Here is a 20,224-nt window from a genome sequence, read left to right as displayed (position 1 = left end):
AACTTAAGGATGAAAGTAACTTTCATATGATGTTTCACTGCCAAGTAAGCTACCTTGATGAAACTTCGACTGTACATACAAAGAACTGCTACAGTGTAGTACACAAGGTAAATGAAAGAAATGCGCAATGAGACGAACAGTAATGACGCTTTTCATCAAAGAGAATAATTACACAACATTCACCGCGATTCGTCGTGCTCCACTGGACATTACAAAAGGCGGCCATGGTTCTTAATAGGGTGTGTGGCCATAGCTCTGCAGGGTGCTTCCATTCTGACCTCGCGGCTGGCGAGGAGTAAGTATGGCGTGGCGTTCCATTCCTCTGGAAGCACGGCTGACAACTGCTGGATGATCGCTGATGCACGTGAAAGTGTTGCAGTAAGTCTTCTCAATGCATCCCGCACTTGCTGGATGGGTTTCAAGTCGGGGAAACGGGCAGTCCGTTCACCGAATATCCTCTGGTTGCAAGAGTTCCTGCACCTGTGCAGTTCGATTCGGTGGCAAATTGTCATTCACAAAAATTAAGTCAGGTCCGAATGCAGCTCTGGAAAGACACACATATGGAAGTAGTGGAGTGTCAAAATATCGTTGAGTGGTGAGCGTGCCACGTTCAGAGATGTGGAGGGCAGTACGCCCACGCAACCTTACGCCTCCCCACATCATAACAAATGCACTATCAAAATGATAATGTTGAACAATGTTAGTGGCTATTCCCATCCTTTGCCATAAGGCGATGTTTCCGGAGTCATCACTCGTGCTGAATCTGTTCTCACCCGAGAAGAGCAGAAACTCCACCCCTCGCTGGTCCAGTCCAGCTGCCCTTGGCGCCATCGCAGATGGCTCGAACTGTTACATGTGGTTGCAGCTTGTAACACCTCCGATTTTATCCCGACCTGATCTGATCGAATAGCAGCCAATATTTATTATTATCATGACCGTGAACCTAATGGGGCTGGTAATCGGAATTGACTGCTGTGGAAGTTGTTACTTTCCAGTTCGTCCTGTTCAGTACTATAATACTGAATGTATGGTAATAAGGAACACCAACACAGTTTTACTAATTACGAACTTATATTCTTCTCAAAACACAAGAAGGAGACAGCCACTGCCTTCGTCATACATATCTAATTACGGCTAATCTCAGCACAGGCTTTCTTCATTTGCCACTATCGTCACACGCTAATCCATCACTGCATCCAACACTGCAATCCAAGGTTAGGCCGGCGCGGTAGACGCGAAACTAAATATCGGCACTAGTAACGTCACTGATCACTTTTATAAAAATACTTCATCACTTTCCCGGCATTTATTTATTATTTATTATTTAGGGGTCTAACCACGGCGGTGACACCCTTCTCGGTTAAAAACCCTGTACTCCAATAATGGCCTCCACCGTTCCCACCAACCACACTGGCGCACCTCGACACTCGCTCTCGCAACACGTCACAATCGATTGTTCGCCCTATCGACCTGTCCGGAGTGCAAAGTTATAGTAAGGGCCTACGGACCCCTTACAAGCTGCACCCGGTGTTTGATGTGTGTTGCCCTGGGCAGCGGTCATCTGCTGCTGTAGTTGACGCTGGCATGGCGACTGCTTGACGTGCCCAAACGCTATTTGCTAGGGGATACTAACACCTGATTTTTTATTACGTACCTGCAGCAGCGAAGACCATAACAGAAGGGACAGTGGTACCCACCATCCAGCCTGCCTGAAGGAGCAGACCATCGGGCTAAGCCTGCGCAGAAGAATCAGACAGCAATTCCCTCGAGAACTTCAAATGCAGAACTACACCTCACATCGTCTCTACCTCGCTACGTACTATACTCTCGAACAGTTCCACAGCTGCCTCCAACCTCACCCCCAGTTCCGGGTCGAAAGGCGCAATAGCTGGAAAATAAAAGTTAAGTTGTAGAAAAGCTGAGACACCATGTCTGACGCCACCACTCGGTGATTCCGACGCTCCAGTTCCCACTTCTCCGTCTTCAACAAACTCACTGCTCTCACTGATATCTCGTGTGCTTGGAACGCTCCATAAGAAGCTAACCTGGAATATACACCTCCTCGGTAACGAACACAAAGCCAAAAGCCGTCTAAAATTACTGAAATGAGCAAGGGACAGGATTTGGAGCCTACATCCTGCTACCGTTATCGTCACCTGTAAATCCATCCAAGTTTAAACCAGTACTCCCAGACGTCAGACCCTCCTAAATTCCGCAAAACCTTCTCACATCCTAGAATGATATTCCTTGCCACCTCGCCTCTCCCATCTGTCTGCCTTCCCTAACTCGCATCCCTTGTCAAGTCTTTCATTTTCAACAGTTTGACTTCGGAACACTTTGAGCCCGGCACGTTAGCCTGGCGCCCAATAGTCTTAACCACTAATCAAAAAAAATAAAAAAATAAAAAATGGCTCTGAGCACTATGGGACTTAACATCTGAGGTCATCAGTCCCCTAGAACTTAGAATTACCTAAACCTAACTAACCTGTGAACATCACACACATCTATGCCCGAGGCAAGATTCGAACCTGCGACCGTAGCTGTCGCGCGGTTCCAGACTGAAGCGCCTAGAACCGCTCGGCAACCAGCGGCCTGCTAACCACTGATCACATTCCAGGTACAGTGCTGCACCACCGCACCGCACCGGACCGCACGCAACTACAAGCATTTTCTATCTTCTCCTGGAAGAACTTTATCCAGCACCCACTTACCAAATTCTCTTTCATATTCCCTTCCTGTCATCCACAACCAAGACATTCCACCCCTATCCCTTTCATTTCATTTCTCTCCCTCCCCCGTCTAAAAACAAGACCGCTGTTTGCTGTCTCATTTATTCTCTATTACGCATAGTGAACATGGCCATTTACGTGCACCCCCACCACCTTCCTGCCGTAGCAAAATCTGCAACAACCATCTCTACGTGTTTTTAACTTTCTTATAAATCATCTACCAGATTGAAATATTGATAAAACTATCATAACATGAAGGACGAAATGTTTCTGCCTTGACTGTGAAGGCTGAGGCGGCTAAGTCAGACCAAGCAAATGCATCCACATTGAGCCAACATATCAAATTCAGGTTTTCGCTAAGTTATAGCGAACACTGCGACAATTTTTCTGACATCCACAAGTAATTTTTATCGTTTTATAGCGATCTAATTATAACACAGACTTTATAAAGGAACAATATACTATTTTCTGCAGCATTGGGAGAAGCCTTCGAAGAGAACAGTATCGAGATACAGAAACAAAATAAAAGCTCCGCAAACCACTGTCTCGCCATCCCACGACGTCTTCCCTAGTGTAGTAGATGTGAGCGTACACGTGACTAAGGTAGGGTTCGTGTGTTTATGTGTGTGCCTGAAGAGCTCCAATCTGTGCTCCCCTACTACAGCGATCAAGCAAATTGCTTGTGAGGCTATCCAGATTTTCATACGGCATACGACAGTCGAAAAATTAGATATATCTGTAGTTAATGACGAATGCCGCCAAACAGCTTGAGCCGTGGGGCGATTGTGATCTGAAAGATGTCCAAATCGTGCTATGGCCACTTGGCAAACATAAGCAACAAAATTTCAAGTAACCGTAAGTATGAATAATTAAAATAACACTTTAGAAGCGACCATACGGAGTCCATGTATCAGTATGAGGAAGAAAGGAATCACATATAGGTACAACGTAGATTTACTCCATGAAGCTTCTTTAATTCTGGGTGTTAGCAACTGATGACTACAAACTCCTTTCAGAACTGGTATCATGAAGATATGGGCAATGTATCTGAGCTAATGTAACAAATAGTTTTACTATAAGAAAAGAAGGAAATTGTGACATATATGTAACGGAACGAAGGTCATATGCTGTAATTAAAAGGAAACTGTTTAAAAAGACTGTTGGAAAAAAAATGTAACTCGCCCTTCCTTATGGTTTTGATATTAGCTAGAGTTAATGTGATGGTAATATTTATCGCAAAAAATATTAAGTATTTCATAGTAAACAGCTGTTTATTAGTGGTCAATAACATTTTTCTATGAAGAATACGATATGTTTGATTAGAAAGAGTAGGAATTTTCACTAAATTATGTGTGGAGGATGTAATTTTGAATGTCGATTTGCGCAGTCCCGGCTTCGTGGTTCCAAAAGCCGTAGTTTTCCATTTCAAACTGTATGAAACTTCAAGTTTTAACTTTATTATTCGTTTCCTTTTTCATTTATTCTAAGAAACAAGAACTGCTTAGGCGAAAGTTAAATGTAAACTTTCCACAAAGTGCACGACCAAGTAAGTAGTATTTTAACCTTGATGAATCAATTTAATCTCACAAAGAGGGAAAAATTAATGCTGGCTGATCAAACTGTGGTAATTTTCGAGATTAGAATTGAGAGAGAGTTTATTTAAAAGATGACAAACCGTTTGTTCTTTTTTTTCTCGTGAAGGATGTACAAGCGAAATTCGTGAAATAAAATAGTTTTTTTTTTCTTTTCTACTATGTAAGAGAAGTATGTATACTATAAAGGTAAGAACGATTAGTCTCCAACGATGCAAAACGTAAAATAAACGAATATACAAGGATTAATCTGGCAACTTAGAGAACTGTTTTGTCTTTTCAAATATGCGAGAGCACTACATGTGCTGTAACGGTAAGAAGAATGATGTCGATGTAACTGTGAAGACATTAGGCGCTAAATAACACCTTATGTTGATGACCAACGCACATAAAAAGATTCAACTGTCGGGATTTTGAGAAAGTTATATTCAAACGTAAAGTTTCTGAAATATCCTGCTGAAACAACTGTAGAAGACAATACTCTTATAACCATTCGCTTTGAGAATGCGCTGACAGAAGCTAGTGATGTATAGTATTTTATATTCATTTATTATTATTTTTACTGTACACTGCCAAATGGTAACGTGGTTGCCTAGGAATAGCTCACAAACGATAAGCCGCGAGAGAATAATGATTCAGTTGTTTCACTGGCACGTGTGTGATGTATGCGCAAGAGTTTAACTGCCGGATTAGGAACGTTATAAGGCTATTTCCACCACTACTGCGTTTTGGTACACGGCTGTTTAATGCCCCGAGGTACGAGGGTCACTCCAAAAGAAATGCACACTATTTTTGCAAAAATACAGTTTTCATTCTGCATGTGTGAAAGTTTTACAGTGTGTAGATACATCCTACCAGCAGCATGTCTTCAAGATGGCTGCTACACTTGACGTTAGTCAGAAGCAACGTGCTGTCATAGAATTCCTGTGCTGTGAAAAGGAGACAGTGGAAAACATCCACAAGAGGTTGAAAAAGGTGTATGCAGAAGCTACTATCGATCGCAGTACAGTTAGTCGGTGGGCAACCAGGTTACGAGATGAAAGCGGGCACGGCAATATTGAGGATTGTCCTCGCAGCGGCAGGCCTCGTACTGCTCACACTCCAGACAATGCGCAGAGAGTTAAAGAATTGGTTATTGCTGACAGACGCATCACAGTGAACGAACTGTGACGCTACGTTGGGATAGGGGAAGGAAGTGTTTGCAGACTGCTGAAACTGTTGGCGTTAAAAGAGGTTTGTGCAAGGTGGGTTCCGAGGATGTTGACAGTGGCTCACAAAGAAACAAGAAAAACGGTATGCAGCGAACTTTTGGAACAGTACGAGACTGGTGGAGATGAATATCTTGGAAGAATTGTGACAGGTGATGAAACACAGCTCCATCATTTTTCACCTGAGACGAAGAGGCAATCAATGGAGTGGCATCACGCAAATTCACCCAAGGAAAAAAAAAAAAAAAAAAATTCAAAACCACACCTTCTGCTGGAAAAGTGATGGCTACGGCGTTTTTCCATTCCGAAGGGCTCTTGCTTGTGGACATCATGCCAAGTGGAACCACCATAAATTCTGATGCATATGTGACGACACTGAAGAAACTTCAAGCTCGACTGAGTCGTGTTCGACCACATCGGCAAAAGCAGGATGTTTTGCTGTTGCACGACAATACACGGCCACACGTCAGTCGAAAAACCATGGAAGGGATCACAAAACTCGGGTGGACAACACTGCAACATCCACCTTACAGTCGTGACCTGGCTCCATGTGATTATCATCTCTTTGGGAAACTGAAAGACTCTCTTCGTGGAACAAGGTTCGAAGATGATGACTCCTTTGTGCACGCGCCATACAGTGGCTCCGACAGGGTGGTCCAGAATTTTACCGTGCGGGTGTACAGGCGATAATTCCAAGATGGCGTAAGGCAATTGAGACAGATGGAAATTATGCGGAGAAATGAAAATATTGTTCCTAAAGGATGTATCTACACACTGTAAAACTTTCAAACATGTAGAATAAAAGTTGGATTTTTTAAAAAAAATAGTGCGCATTTCTTTTGGAGTGACCCTCGTAATTAGAGACAGAGCACAAGACAATACGGGGCAGGGACACGGTAGTTGCTCCTGCCTTTTCAGAGTGACCGTCCAGATATTCACGTTAAGTACATTTGCAAAGCCACAGATAACTGTATGCCTGGACTGTGTTGATCGGCACTCCAAGCGGCTTAAGCACTGCGCTATTTTGCTCGCAACTGAACAACACTCATATCCAAGTTATTGAATTCCAGACCAATAAACTTGCTTCGTTTCGGTGTGGCGAAACACTTTTTCATGAGAGTAAAAATACTTGCTTATCGTTGCAAAAACGGGTGTAGCCGAAATACGAACACCAGACCTAAATTAACAACTGAGTTGCTCGTTGCTAGAGTTCTTGTCCCTCCAGTCAAGTAAAGAGAACAGGCCGACTTCGGCACAACCACTTGAGACAAGCTACAGTCCACAAGGGAACGAGATAAAACAAAAGTGCCCGGGAGCGGGCTGTCTCGGGCTTAGCGGCGCGCCGGCGTCGGTAGCGCCCGCGCGCAGGTTAAGCCTACAGGTGCGACGCAGAGTCTTGATTTATGCATTGAGCTGCATGAAATCTGAAGCGACTGAAGAAGTAACCGCGTCGAGCAGCTGCCGTTGCGCTAATACCGTGAAATTAGCTCGCGAATTTATGGAGCGTTACACACAGCTCCCTTGTCATTCCTCCGCCCGAGGTCACGGCCAAACGCCTCTATTAACGGTCCGAACACAGGGCTTCACGCCAGGTAGCGAGGGACTTAGACCGGCTCAGATTTGTCTTGTCAAGGAATTAACTCACCTCGCATAACTGCAGCTCTAGTGTTTCAGGCCACTACCTGACAAAGCTTGATGGTACCTTTACTTCCTTTTATTTTTCTGCTAAGCAGACAGTCTGTAGCAGGTGTTATGCCCCTAGGATATCTGTACGCAACATTGTCAGTAATTTGCGATGCCTCTTAATGTCTGTTCCCCCCGTACAGAAATGTGAGGTGCTTCCTAGAGGGTGACCGATTGGGTGGTGAGAAGAGGGCATCGGCTTCCAAAAAGGGGAGGGGAGGAAAGAGGGAGCAGTTGTCCCCAGTCCCCTGGAATCCAAAGTACAAAATTTTTATTCATATATTGAGAGGATAATCATCAATATTCTGGAATATAATACTTTTTTGTGTCACTTACACAGGGTGTTACAAAAAGGTACGGCCAAACTTTCAGGAAACATTCCTCTCACACAAATTAAGAAAAGATGTTATGTGGACATGTCTCCGGAAACGCTTAATTTCCATGTTAGACCTCATTTTAATTTCGTCAGTATGTACTGTACATCCTCGATTCACCGCCAGTTGGCCCAATTGAAGGAAGGTAATGTTGACTTAGGTGCTCGTGTTGACATGTGCCTTTACAAGTACGACAAAACATGTGGTTCATGCACGATGGAGCACCTGCACATTTCAGTCGAAGTGTTCGTACGCTTCTCAACAACAGATCCAGTGACCGATGGATTGGTAGAGGCGGACCAATTCCATGGCTTTCACGCTCTCCTGACCTCAACCCTCTTGACTTTCATTTATGGGGGCATTTGAAAGCTCTTGTCTACGCAACCCCGGTACCAAATGTAGAGACTCTTCGTGCTCGTATTGTGGACGGCTGTTATACAATACGCCATTCTCCAGGGCTGCATCAGCGCATCAGGGATTCCATGCGACGGAGGGTGGATGCATGTATGCTCGCTAACGGAGGACAGTTTGAACATTTCCTGTAACAAAGTGTTTGAAGTCAAGCTGGTATGTTCTGTTGCTGTGTGTTTCCATTCCATGATTAATGTGATTTGAAGAGAAGTAATAAAATGAGCTCTAACATGGAAAGTAAGCGTTTCCGGACACATGTCCACATAACATCTTTTCTTTCTTTGTGTGTGAGGAATGTTTCCTGAACACCCTGTATAACGTAGTTCTTATGTCACGATATGTATGGAAATGGACCAACTGAGTTATATCATAAATGACAATTTTACAACCTTTCACCCACCTCCCTCCCTGAAAAAAATTCTACAGGCACCCATGGAAGAGAGTGCGATGATCTAGCAGGAAAGGTTCGGGGGATGTGGTACAATTCAGAATTACAGACCTATGTACACAATCTGATCAAAAGTATTCAGATACCTATTAGTGAACATTAACATGGCCTATGTCCACATTCCGCCTTTTGAACTCTGCGGGGGACACTTCCAATGACATATCTGAATGTCTGTGGAGGGAAGGCAATCCAGTTTTCCTCAGAGTCGGAACTAGAGAATATCGAGATGCGGCAAGCCTGTCCATTTCAGGAATGTTATTGTCTGCAAACTATTCCGCGGATTTAGCGTTTTGTTAGTGCAATATGGGGACCACACCCTAAGCACGAACAACATCCCCATTCTGTAACACTACCTCCACTGTACTTCACTGCTGGCACTTCACATGATGGCAGATGACATTCTTTAGGCATTCGCCAAATCCAAACGCTTCTATCGAACTGATACGGGGTATAGTAATATAAGTGTAGTACCGAGTGAAACGCTCTTCAGAAGTCGACAGCTTTCAGGATGTCATGTGAGCAAAGCGTGAATTGTGTTTCACACGACTGATTTTTCCATTATCCACAGAGGATGTGAGTTCTGTTCGAGACAGCTTACAACGTTTGAGCTCACATGATTTCTCAAGATGCTATAACTAGATGTCAAGGATATTTGACGGTAGTTTTGTGGATCACTTCTACCAGACTTGTAGATTGGTATGACTTGTGCTTTCTTCTAACCACAGGACATCGTTTCTTTTGCTAAATGAATCGACGATATATTATTTTTGAAAGAGAGGACAGCTCAGTCTCAGGTTTGGTATAGAATCTGATGGGGATTCCCTCGCGAGTTGGATCTTCGTTCAGTTTTTCAGTTTTATTGATTTCAGCTGTTCTCAACATCTATCTAAGTATTGGTGTAAATCTACACTTTTAACCTCCCCCCCCCCCGCCCTTAGTCACCACCATTACCAAAATACTATTACTTCATGCCTCAGGATGCGACCTACCGACGTATCACTTCTTTGAGTCTAATTATACTTTACACCTCTTTTCGGTCTGATTCCACCCGATATCTCTTCAAACGCCATATACCCGCATAATCTTCGGCATTGTCATATAACGTCACATTTTGAAAGACTTCCACAAAAATATTTTCTGCAGAGTCCATGCCTTCTCATTCCAACACATGCATCATGACATTTTCAATCAACCGCGGTTCACTACCAAAGGTACTGTTGCACATCAACCCTGTTCCCGGGCGAAGTAACAAATTTTCGAAGCTCTGGCCCGATACAGACAGTAAAAGACCGAAGACCGACTTAGATCATGTGTCACAACCATAATCTAGAGCACGTGAAGAGTGCCAACGTTACAAAATCAGTACACGCTCGTAAGTCATTGCCATACAGCGAGCAAAGCAATAGCAAGGAGCGCAAACGGTGCAGTATAACAGCACCCAGAAAGTCGTTACGCAGACTCTACAATACCGAGAAATAACATGCGACGTCCGAACTCCGTAGCTCCAAGGGGTTTTGGGGCCGATGACAAATGCAGAGGCAGGGAAAATCGTCGGTAATTGAGACAGCACGGTGTGTACAGGACTGCTGACACCTCTGGTTAAGCGAGGGCAAATGGTCGTCTAACCTGCTACAACAACGTGATGTCTGGCTTTATGTACCCTTGTTTCAGACATCTCGTTCTCGGTGTCTGGTCATTTCGTTTGCATCACCAGTCCTATCAGAACGACGGTACCGCTAGTTTCGCAGGCGAACCGTGATGTGCTGCTTTCTGCCTGTTTGAGGGTTTCAACTACGAGACTGCAGCCTGCCAGCTGTGGTTAGACTTCATCGCTCCACACTGCCACGACGCCCACGAGAAAGACAGGCCGTAGCGCTTACGTCTTACGAGTAACATCAGCCGTCTGAAGCGTGGAGCGTGTAACTATTTCAGACGAGTTTAACAATTTTTGAGTTCGTGGTTAAATGCATGTAAGTTCTCGATAGCACAGGACGGAGTTAAGACCTTTGATAGTTTCCTTTTCAACCAAGATCGATTTCGTGTGGGCCCTGCACGGAGCTGAGTGTTCGTGCAGAGTGGCGACCAAGCCGACTAGTGTGACGTCACGAGGTAGTTGGCCCCGACGCCACTAGAGGCGCGTCAGAGCCGTGACCAATAGAAGATGCGGACCTACTGGTACTTCCACTGCTGAAGAGCCAAACCGATGGACCGGAAGCTGCCATCTGCTGCTTGTGTACGGCCTTTCCGGCTGTACACTGCGTGTGATGAGGGAGTCCTGGGCTTCCGCCTTCACAACAGCCGCCAACGTTTGACAACGCATGAACTTGTGTTCAGTGTATGCCGCCTTTAGAATCTGAAGATGCTCATTGTATGGCCGAAACCGGTTATGACTATGTCATAAAAATGTGATTACTTCTTCAACTTTTATAGTCCTGTCTTCCTCAGTTGCGTGTAATATTACGGTATATTAATAATTTTTACTTATGGACCGTCAGACAGCAACTGAATAAAACACAATTTTAGTGCCATACACGTTTCGCCTTTATTTTCTGCAAGGCATCATCAGTGGCCTGGAATATGTACATATGTTAGCTATTTTATTTACATTTTTGTCATTGTGCCTATAGGTTATAAACAGTTCTGGTGGTTGGGATTTCCTATTAAGTAGTAATGTTTTGAACTGTACTTACAGGTTGCGTGGACAATTTCCTACATATTACGCTCCTGTTGCATTTTTGGTGTTGTTCTTCTTCTTATGAACGCCAATTTGCGGTTTTTTCCCCCATTCCACAACACTATGCACTGAACGCTTGTTTTAAAGCAATGTTTTGGTTTCTGTTGCCGACTGTCAAATGTTTTTGCCAAAGATCGAATGTTATTGCCAAACTTATGAGTGTAACTATTGAAGTATCTGTGGTCTGTTCATGTATGCATTTGTGTGTGCGTTTGTGTATGTGTGTGTGTGTGCGTGTGTGTGTGTGTGTGTGTGTGTGTGTGTGTGTGTGTGCGTGCGTGCGTGTGTGTGTGTGTGTGTGTGTGTGTGTGTGTGTGTGTGTGTGTCGCCAGATGATGTAGGGAAGAGTTTTCTTTTTTTTGTTATTTTTTGTTTTATGTTATCATTTCTTTTACTAAGTGTAGTAGGAAGCCTGTGCTGATGTGTGTTTGTTCATTTATCACATGTTTGTTTTCTGCTATGGCTTTCTGGATGTGGAAGTTTTCTTGCATCTGTATAAGATGTTTGTCATGGTTGCTTATTCTCATTATTTTCATTTCTTGTTCCATGTTTGTAGGATGATGGTTGTGGTGTTTTAAATGCTCTGCAAATGTGGAATGGTTTGTTTCATACTTCCAACATCTGATATGTTCTTTGTATCTTGTTTGGAAATTCCTGCATGTCATGCCTATGTATACTGGATCACAACTTTGACATTCAAGTTTATATATTCCTGGTTGTTGGAATTTGTCTCTCTTGGTAGCTGGCTGGCTTAGGTGTGATTGAAGGGTTTGCCCAGGCTTATATGCTATTGTGAAGCCCTGTCTCTTTAGGATGTTTGCAACTCTGTGTGTTAGTTTATGTGTGTAGGTCATGGTGTACCATCTGGTTCTTTTCTGTGTGGTGTTGTCATTGTGTGTGTTTGTTGAGTGTGTTTGTAAGTTTTCAGCTTGTGAGTTCTTTTGTATTGTGGAACTGTTGAGTTTGTTTTTTATTTGTGTTTTTATTTTTTGATCGAGATTGTGTACCACATGTGTGTCATACCCGTTGTTCCTAGCTATTTGTGTGATTGTACTCATTTCTTGTTCATAGTTTCTCTTGCTGAGTGGGATTCTGTTTAACCTATGTAACATGTGTCTTAGTGCTGCAAGATTCTGGCTGTGGGGGTGGTTGGATGTGGAATGTATTATTGTGTGTGTGGCTGTTGGTTTTCTAAAGATGTTAAATGTATGTTTACCATTTTCTTTTTTAATTGTAATGTCAAGAAACTTTGATTTTCTTTTTCTTTTTCAAGTGTGAATTTTATGTTCTGATGAGCTTTGTTTATTTCTGAATGGAGTTCATCTATTTTTTCACTTGGCTCATCTACCAGACAAATAATGTCATCCACGTATCTGTACCAATATATGATTTTGAAACTTTCATTTGTGGTTATCTTATCAAATATCTGATTTTCTAGGTGACTGATGAAAATGTTTGCTAGTGTTCCTGATATTGGGGATCCCATGGGCAGTCCATCAGTTTGTAGATAATATTCTTTCTCAAACTGAAAGTAGTTTTGTTCAGTTGTCAGTCTGAGCATATCTGTTATTTCTTTTATTGCATCTGTGGTGAGGTTGCTGTGGGATGAGAGATTTTGTTCTATGATTTCTATTGTTTCTGTGATAGGGATGGAGGTATACATATTTTCTATATCGAATGAAATCAGTGATGCTGTGTGTGGTACCTGTATGTTCTGTATGTTTTCTATTAGATTTCCTGTGTTTATCACTGTTCTGTTGTTTTCTACTTTATAGTGTTGTTGTTAAGATACCGTAATATGTGATTACGTCTATGAATAAATAAAAAATCTTTACAAAATAATCAGTCACTCACTCCATTGACAAAATGTCGTTTTTTCCTCTGTAGATGTGGCTGTTGCCCTCCTATCTGTTTTGTCTGATTTTTAGCCCTGTTCTGGAGTCAAAAGCCAACAGCTGATCACCGGCTGTCCTTCTTGCATCTCATAAACTTCCTGGGGAGCACTGAAGTAGTACGACAGCTGTGACCTTTGACTATCAGATTTAAACGTATTGATACGTAATCAGCATGGTTGCAGAAAACATCGTTCTTGTGCAACGCAGCTACCTCTTTATTCGCACGATGTAATGGCCGCTATCGACAGGGGATCTCAAGTTGATTCCGTATTTCTAAATTTCCGGAAAGCTTTTGACATCGTTCCTCACAAGCGACTTCTAATCAAGCTGCGGGCCTATGGGGTATCGTCTCAGTTGTGCGACTGGATTCGTGGTTTCCTATCAGGAAGGTCGCAGTTCGTAGTAATAGACGGCAAATCATCGAGTAAAACTGAAGTTATATCAGGTGTTCCCCAGGGAAGCGTCCTGGGACCTCTGCTGTTCCTGGTCTGTATAAATGACCTGGGTGACAATCTGAGCAGTTCTCTTAGGTTGTTCGCAGATGATGCTGTAATTTACCGTCTAGCAAGGTCATCCGAAGACCAGTATCAGTTGCAAAGCGATTTAGAAAAGATTGCTGTATGGTGTGGCAGGTGGCAGTTGACGCTAAATAACGAAAAGTGTTAGGTGATCCACATGAGTTCCAAAAGAAATCCGTTGGAATTCGATTACTCGATAAATAGTACAATTCTCAAGGCTGTCAATTCAACTATGTACCTGGGTGTTAAAATTACGAACAACTTCAATTGGAAAGACCACATAGATAATATTGTGGGGAAGGTGAGCCAAAGGTTGCGTTTCATTGGCAGGACACTTAGAAGATGCAACAAGTCCACTAAAGAGACAGCTTACACTACACTCGTTCGTCCTCTGTTAGAATATTGCTGCGCGCTGTGGGATGCTTACCAGGTGGGATTGACGGAGGACATCGAAAGGGTGCAAAAAAGGGCAGCTCGTTTTGTATTATCACGTAATAGGGGAGAGAGTGTAGCAGATATGATACGCGAGTTGGGATGGATGTCATTAAAGCAAAGACGTTTTTCGTCGCGGCGAGATCTATTTACGAAATTTCAGTCACCAACTTTCTCTTCCGAATGCGAAAATATTTTGTTGAGCCCAACCTACATAGCTAGGAATGATCATCAAAATAAAATAGGAGAAACGTTTAGGTGTTCGTTTTTCCCGCGCGCTGTTCGGGAGTGGAATGGTAGAGAGATAGTATGATTGTGGTTCGATGAACCCTCTGCCAAGCACTTAAATGTGAATTGCAGAGTAATCATGTAGATGTAGATGTTTTTGAGTGCCTAGCAGCAGATGATTTTTCAAAACATCAATTCACCCATTAATATCTACACAATTATCGTGGTAAAAATCGTCGTATTACTTCAGGAATTGTTATGAAACTACACTCTAGGATTAATACGTTAATTGCACTTAGGCAGATTGCATGTTCTTGATTGCTTTGGTCATTCTAGAGATTCCTCTCTGCATGATCTGTGCCATACGAGTGATTTATAAAAATATTTAAAAATCCTGGCATCAATTTTTGGAGTTCCTCTAACGAATAAAAATCTCACCCTTAACCAGCAGGCACATTCCAAGTTAACAAGTCTCGGTCCAAGCAACACAGTATATTTTGTTCTTGCTGAAACCTACTTTCCATACAGCACATTTATTTATTGCATTTCTTTTGAGAAGTTAGGCAGGTACCATGCACCCAGACAGCCTCCACATACTCTTTCCCAACGCAGCTCGCACAGCCTCCCTCTCCAGGCAACCGTATCTGCCCTGGCATTTCTACATTCTATGAGATCCAAGCCATTCCGCCCTATTCTCTCCCACGTCAGCGTTCCCTCCTGCTGTCTCATCCGATCCTTTTCCTCCCTATCCACAGTAATAACTTGGGCTCCATTATGATCAACCATACCCCAGTCCCGTGTCTCCTGCCACCTGTTCTGCCACACTGCGCAACCTCACAGACCAACCCACAAATTAAAGTGCTCCCTTGTCCCACTCTCTCATCTTCTCAAAACACCACTTAATCATCACACTCCAAACGTTGCCGGTTGTGAGGTTGCTATCCTCGCAGGTCGTTCCAATATCAATGGGGGCGTACAAGTAGAGGTTCAGATGGTTCAGATGGCTCTGAGCACTATGGGACTTAACTGCTGTGGTCATCAGTCCCCTAGAACTACAAGTAGAGGAAGCAATAGTGTTGGCGAGTTGTTAGAATAAGTGATTCTGCATTTCTGGCCACAAGAATGGCTGGATTTTTCCGTGCGTTTAGCGATGCAGAAGTAGTGGACGGTCGCCAGAGTCGTTGGCGGATTGTCGTAGTACATGGTCGTGAGGTTCTGTGAAGAGACTTTGAGATGATTCGTCTTCGGATGCTAAGAAACTTAAGAAATAGTAGTCGTTCACGCAAAATGATTCAAAAGTACTTTAATTGCTGACCTGGTAGTTTAGTTAAGGCAGTGGCATAAAGTGTTGTCGGAAGTCTGAGAGGAGATGAGCAACTACACTCCTGGAAATTGAAATAAGAACACCGTGAATTCATTGTCCCAGGAAGGGGAAACTTTATTGACACATTCCTGGGGTCAGATACATCACATGATCACACTGACAGAACCACAGGCACATAGACACAGGCAACAGAGCATGCACAATGTCGGCACTAGTACAGTGTATATCCACCTTTCGCAGCAATGCAGGCTGCTATTCTCCCATGGAGACAATCGTAGAGATGCTGGATGTAGTCCTGTGGAACGGCTTGCCATGCCATTTCCACCTGGCGCTTCAGTTGGACCAGCGTTCGTGCTGGACGTCCAGACCGCGTGAGACGACGCTTCATCCAGTCCCAAACATGCTCAATGGCGGACAGATCCGGAGATCTTGCTGGCCAGGGTAGTTGACTTACACCTTCTAGAGCACGTTGGGTGGCACGGGATACATGCAGACGTGCATTGTCCTGTTGAAACAGCAAGTTCCCTTGCCGGTCTAGGAATGGTAGAACGATGGGTTCGATGACGGTTTGGATGTACCGTGCACTATTCAGTGTCCCCTCGACGATCACCAGTGGTGTACGGCCCGTGTAGGAGATCACTCCCCACACCATGATGCCGGGTGTTGGCCCTGTGTGCCTCGGTCGTATGCAGTCCTGATTGTGGCGCTCACCTGCACGGCGCCAAACACGCATACGACCATCATTGGCACCAAGGCAGAAGCGACTCTCATCGCTGAAGACGACACGTCTCCATTCGTCCCTCCATTCACGCCTGTCGCGACACCACTGGAGGCGGGCTGCACGGTGTTGGGGCGTGAGCGGAAGACGGCCTAACGGTGTGCGGGACCGTAGCCCAGCTTCATGGAGACGGTTGCGAATGGTCCTCGCCGATACCCCAGGAGCAACAGTGTCCCTAATTTGCTGGGAAGTGGCGGTGCGGTCCCCTACGGCACTGCGTAGGATCCTACGGTCTTGGCGTGCATCCGTGCGTCGCTGCGGTCCGGTCCCAGGTCGACGGGCACGTGCACCTTCCGCCGACCACTGGCGACAACATCGATGTACTGTGGAGACCTCACGCCCCACGTGTTGAGCAATTCGGCGGTACGTCCACCCGGCCTCCCGCATGTCCACTATACGCCCTCGCTCAAAGTCCGTCAACTGCACATACGATTCACGTCCACGCTGTCGCGGCATGCTACCAGTGTTAAAGACTGCGATGGAGCTCCGTATGCCACGGCAAACTGGCTGACACTGACGGCGGCGGTGCACAAATGCTGCGCAGCTAGCGCCATTCGACGGCCAACACCGCGGTTCCTGGTGTGTCCGCTGTGCCGTGCGTGTGATCATTGCTTGTACAGCCCTCTCGCAGTGTCCGGAGCAAGTATGGTGGGTCTGACACATCGGTGTCAATGTGTTCTTTTTTCCATTTCCAGGAGTGTATAAATGCTTATTATGAAGTGAACTCCAGTGTAAGACAGTAAACTGAATTTATCCACCCATCCCATATTCCTCTTAAGGTAACAGAGGAGGAAAAGATCTACGAGACAGTGAAGGATGAAAGCGTAGTGCCAGGGACGTTGTATATACAGTATATGTCCCACTATTTCAGTGGTTCTCAACATAACTGAGTACAGTCACATATTAGCTAGTACGTTCCTCCTTTGTTTCAAATGGCTCTAAGCGCTATGGGACTTAACATCTGAGGTCATCAGTCCTGTAGACTTAGAACTACTTAAACCTAACTAACCTAAGGACAGCACACACATCCGTGCCCGAGGCAGGATTCGAACCTGCGACCGTAGCAGCAGCGCAGTTCCGGACTGAAGCGCCCAGAACCGCTTGACACCCGCAGCCGGCCGTTCCTCCTTTCCCACACTATCATCAACATTAGCACCTAACTAAATTTTAGAATGAAAAAGAGTTTTCTTTGAATATTTTTATTTTTAAAACGATGAAAGATGAATGATATTAGTTGTTGTAGGTGTTTTATTAAACCATGAACTAATGAGTCAAAGAAACTACTGGTACTGCTTACGTGTGACAACCTTTTTATAGAATAATGGCCGGCCGCGGTGACCGAGCGGTTCTAGGCGCTTCAGTCTGGAACCGCGCGACCGCTACGGTCGCAAGTTCGAATCCTGCCTCGGGCATGGATGTGTGTGATGTCCTTAGGTTAGTTAGGTTTAAGTAGTTCTAAGTTCTAGGGGACTGATGACCTCAGATGTTAAGTCCAAAAGTGCTCAGAGCCATTTGAATCAGTTTTACAGAATAATGAAATAATTCTTAGGTCACCACTAGTGCCACATACAACTCTATCTCAGCCTAGTTACCCATATTGAGTGAAGACGTCTGTTACAGAACATGCTTCGTCTGTACCATTCCCCACCTTAGCAGCACTTGACTCAACCACACCCCGCACACCTGTTTAAAAATCAACCAAATAAAAATGTGTACACTGTACTTAGGCCTGCTGCTTGTAAATCACTTGACTGCAGGACTTCTTACATTTCATCTGGCAGACTTCAGGTTGTCTATGGTTTGTGTCTGATCACTGCCACTAATAATAGTAATAATAGTGATGATGATGATGATTATGACGATGTGTAGGCTCTACAGCGGTGTAGTACCCATTGCATAGTTACTATTGTTTTGTGTTGATAATTAGTTCGAATATCTGTTCGGAGAAACTTTGGATCTGCAGGCACCTATCATCAACAACATTCCACAATATTTCGACTGGGCACCAGCCAGTCAGCCTCAGGTGCACCATCGAGGGCTAAAGACTTTTCCTTTGTGATAGGTTGCGGTACAGCGTCACCGTTGTGGAGCGGTCTGTCTTCGAGTAGGGGTAATTTTATCCTATCTTGCAATCAAATCATCGCAATGACATCAATGTATTGCACGTTGAAGGTATGGCGGTGGGTCTTAAAGTCCCATGCCATTCTCCGACGGTGGAAGCTTAAGGTTGCCGGTAAGAAGTGACACGTATTAAAACTGACACACTATTAGTGGCTGTATGAGGGCTATCGTTAGGAAGGGTACGAATCCGAATCTTCGTGGATGCTAAGAGGTACAGCGTGGCGATGCCAGTGCCGGGGAGGAGTTGTGTCAACGTACTGCAAACCACTGACTGTGTCACGCAGAGTGGTCACTTTGTCGTAGAGGCGTCTTGCCCTCTCTCGAGACTGATGACCACAGATGTTAAGTCCCAAAGTGCTCAGAGCCATTTTGAACCCTCTCTCGAACGGACGTCTTTAGAGGGAGCATGTTTGCCTTTACGTGTAGCGTAACAATCCTCATGAGTGGAGGGGCATGCAGGCTCCACCGAAGCACCTTGTTATCCAGGCGGTGGTGAGTGCCCTCCTGCTGAAGAGCGGGTAAAATGCTTTTATCAACCTCTTCCCCTTTCGGGTAAAGTATTCCGCATGTCGATGGAAGGGCAGTTTATTATCCATCCTGACACCTAGGTATTTGGTATCTGGGGACCATGGGATCCGGACGCCTGCAACACTGATGTTGTAGCGGATGGTAGGGCGCCGTTTGGTGAAGCAGACCGCCGCAGTTTTGGCACCATTGAGGGCAATCTTGTTTGAGTGACTCGAGGTGACGGTTGCATCCGCCTGCCTCTGGAGATGAGCAATGAGCCGGTACGTGTTGCGGCTGATCGTACAAAGCACCGTATCTTTGGCGTATTGCGCCCGGTGGCAGCTTGCGCCAAAATCAGTTTGATGGACAGACCACGCTACCGGGCGACAACGCTCTCGCTGGTGGAGCAGTGGAATTCAGCTGTCCTCAGCATTTCCGCTCTCCGCTGCCGACGACGCACTATGTCGTCTTCTGTTTGAGCAAATCATGGAGGTGATAGCGTTACACGCATTGTCCAGCTGGTAGCCGCTGTCACAGCTTATCATGGATGCATATTTACATGGATTCTTTAATAATGGACTCACTAAAGATTTTGCTGTGGCCAAAATGATTGTAACTCCATTGAATGTCCAGTGGGGATAGAATGTTCGTTAGTAGCAGACTTGCTTGACTGCAAAAGACGACTGCAGCACTGATGTTCGATGCATCGTTCTTCCACGTTGCGCGTGGGCTAGCCTGTGTAAGATACCACACTGACAAAGTACCCGGTGTATCGAAAAGAATGATCGTATTTGTAAGGCGTATATTTATGAAACTAATAAACACATACAGTGAATTTTGTTTTTTGATGAACGGGAAACTCAAAAAGTTTTTTTTTTCATGCCTTTTCATTGGTGTTCAATATGCCCCCCTTGGGAGGCACAGCATATGTCAACGCCGTATTCAAATTGTTCCCAACTAGAGCGAGCATGTCTTGAGTTACGGGTCCCACAGCTGCTGTTATGCGATGTTTCTGTTCATTCATTGTTGTTGGTAACGGAGGCAAATAAACCCCACAAAAAATAATTACATACAGTCAGGCTGACGACCCCGGAGGGCAGTAACGTAAGGCAGAGTCATTGGGTCCAGTGCAACCGATCCGTTGTTCAGTAATCCTTTGATTTAAAAATTCCCGCACTTCCAGATGCCAGTGGCGCTGCCCCATCCTGTTGATAAATGAAGTCGTTTGAATCGGTCTCCAAC

Source organism: Schistocerca serialis, chromosome 6 (genome assembly GCF_023864345.2).
Source record: "Schistocerca serialis cubense isolate TAMUIC-IGC-003099 chromosome 6, iqSchSeri2.2, whole genome shotgun sequence".
In the NCBI taxonomy this organism is placed as follows: Eukaryota; Metazoa; Arthropoda; class Insecta; order Orthoptera; family Acrididae; genus Schistocerca; species Schistocerca serialis.
This window is presented reverse-complemented; position numbering follows the sequence as displayed.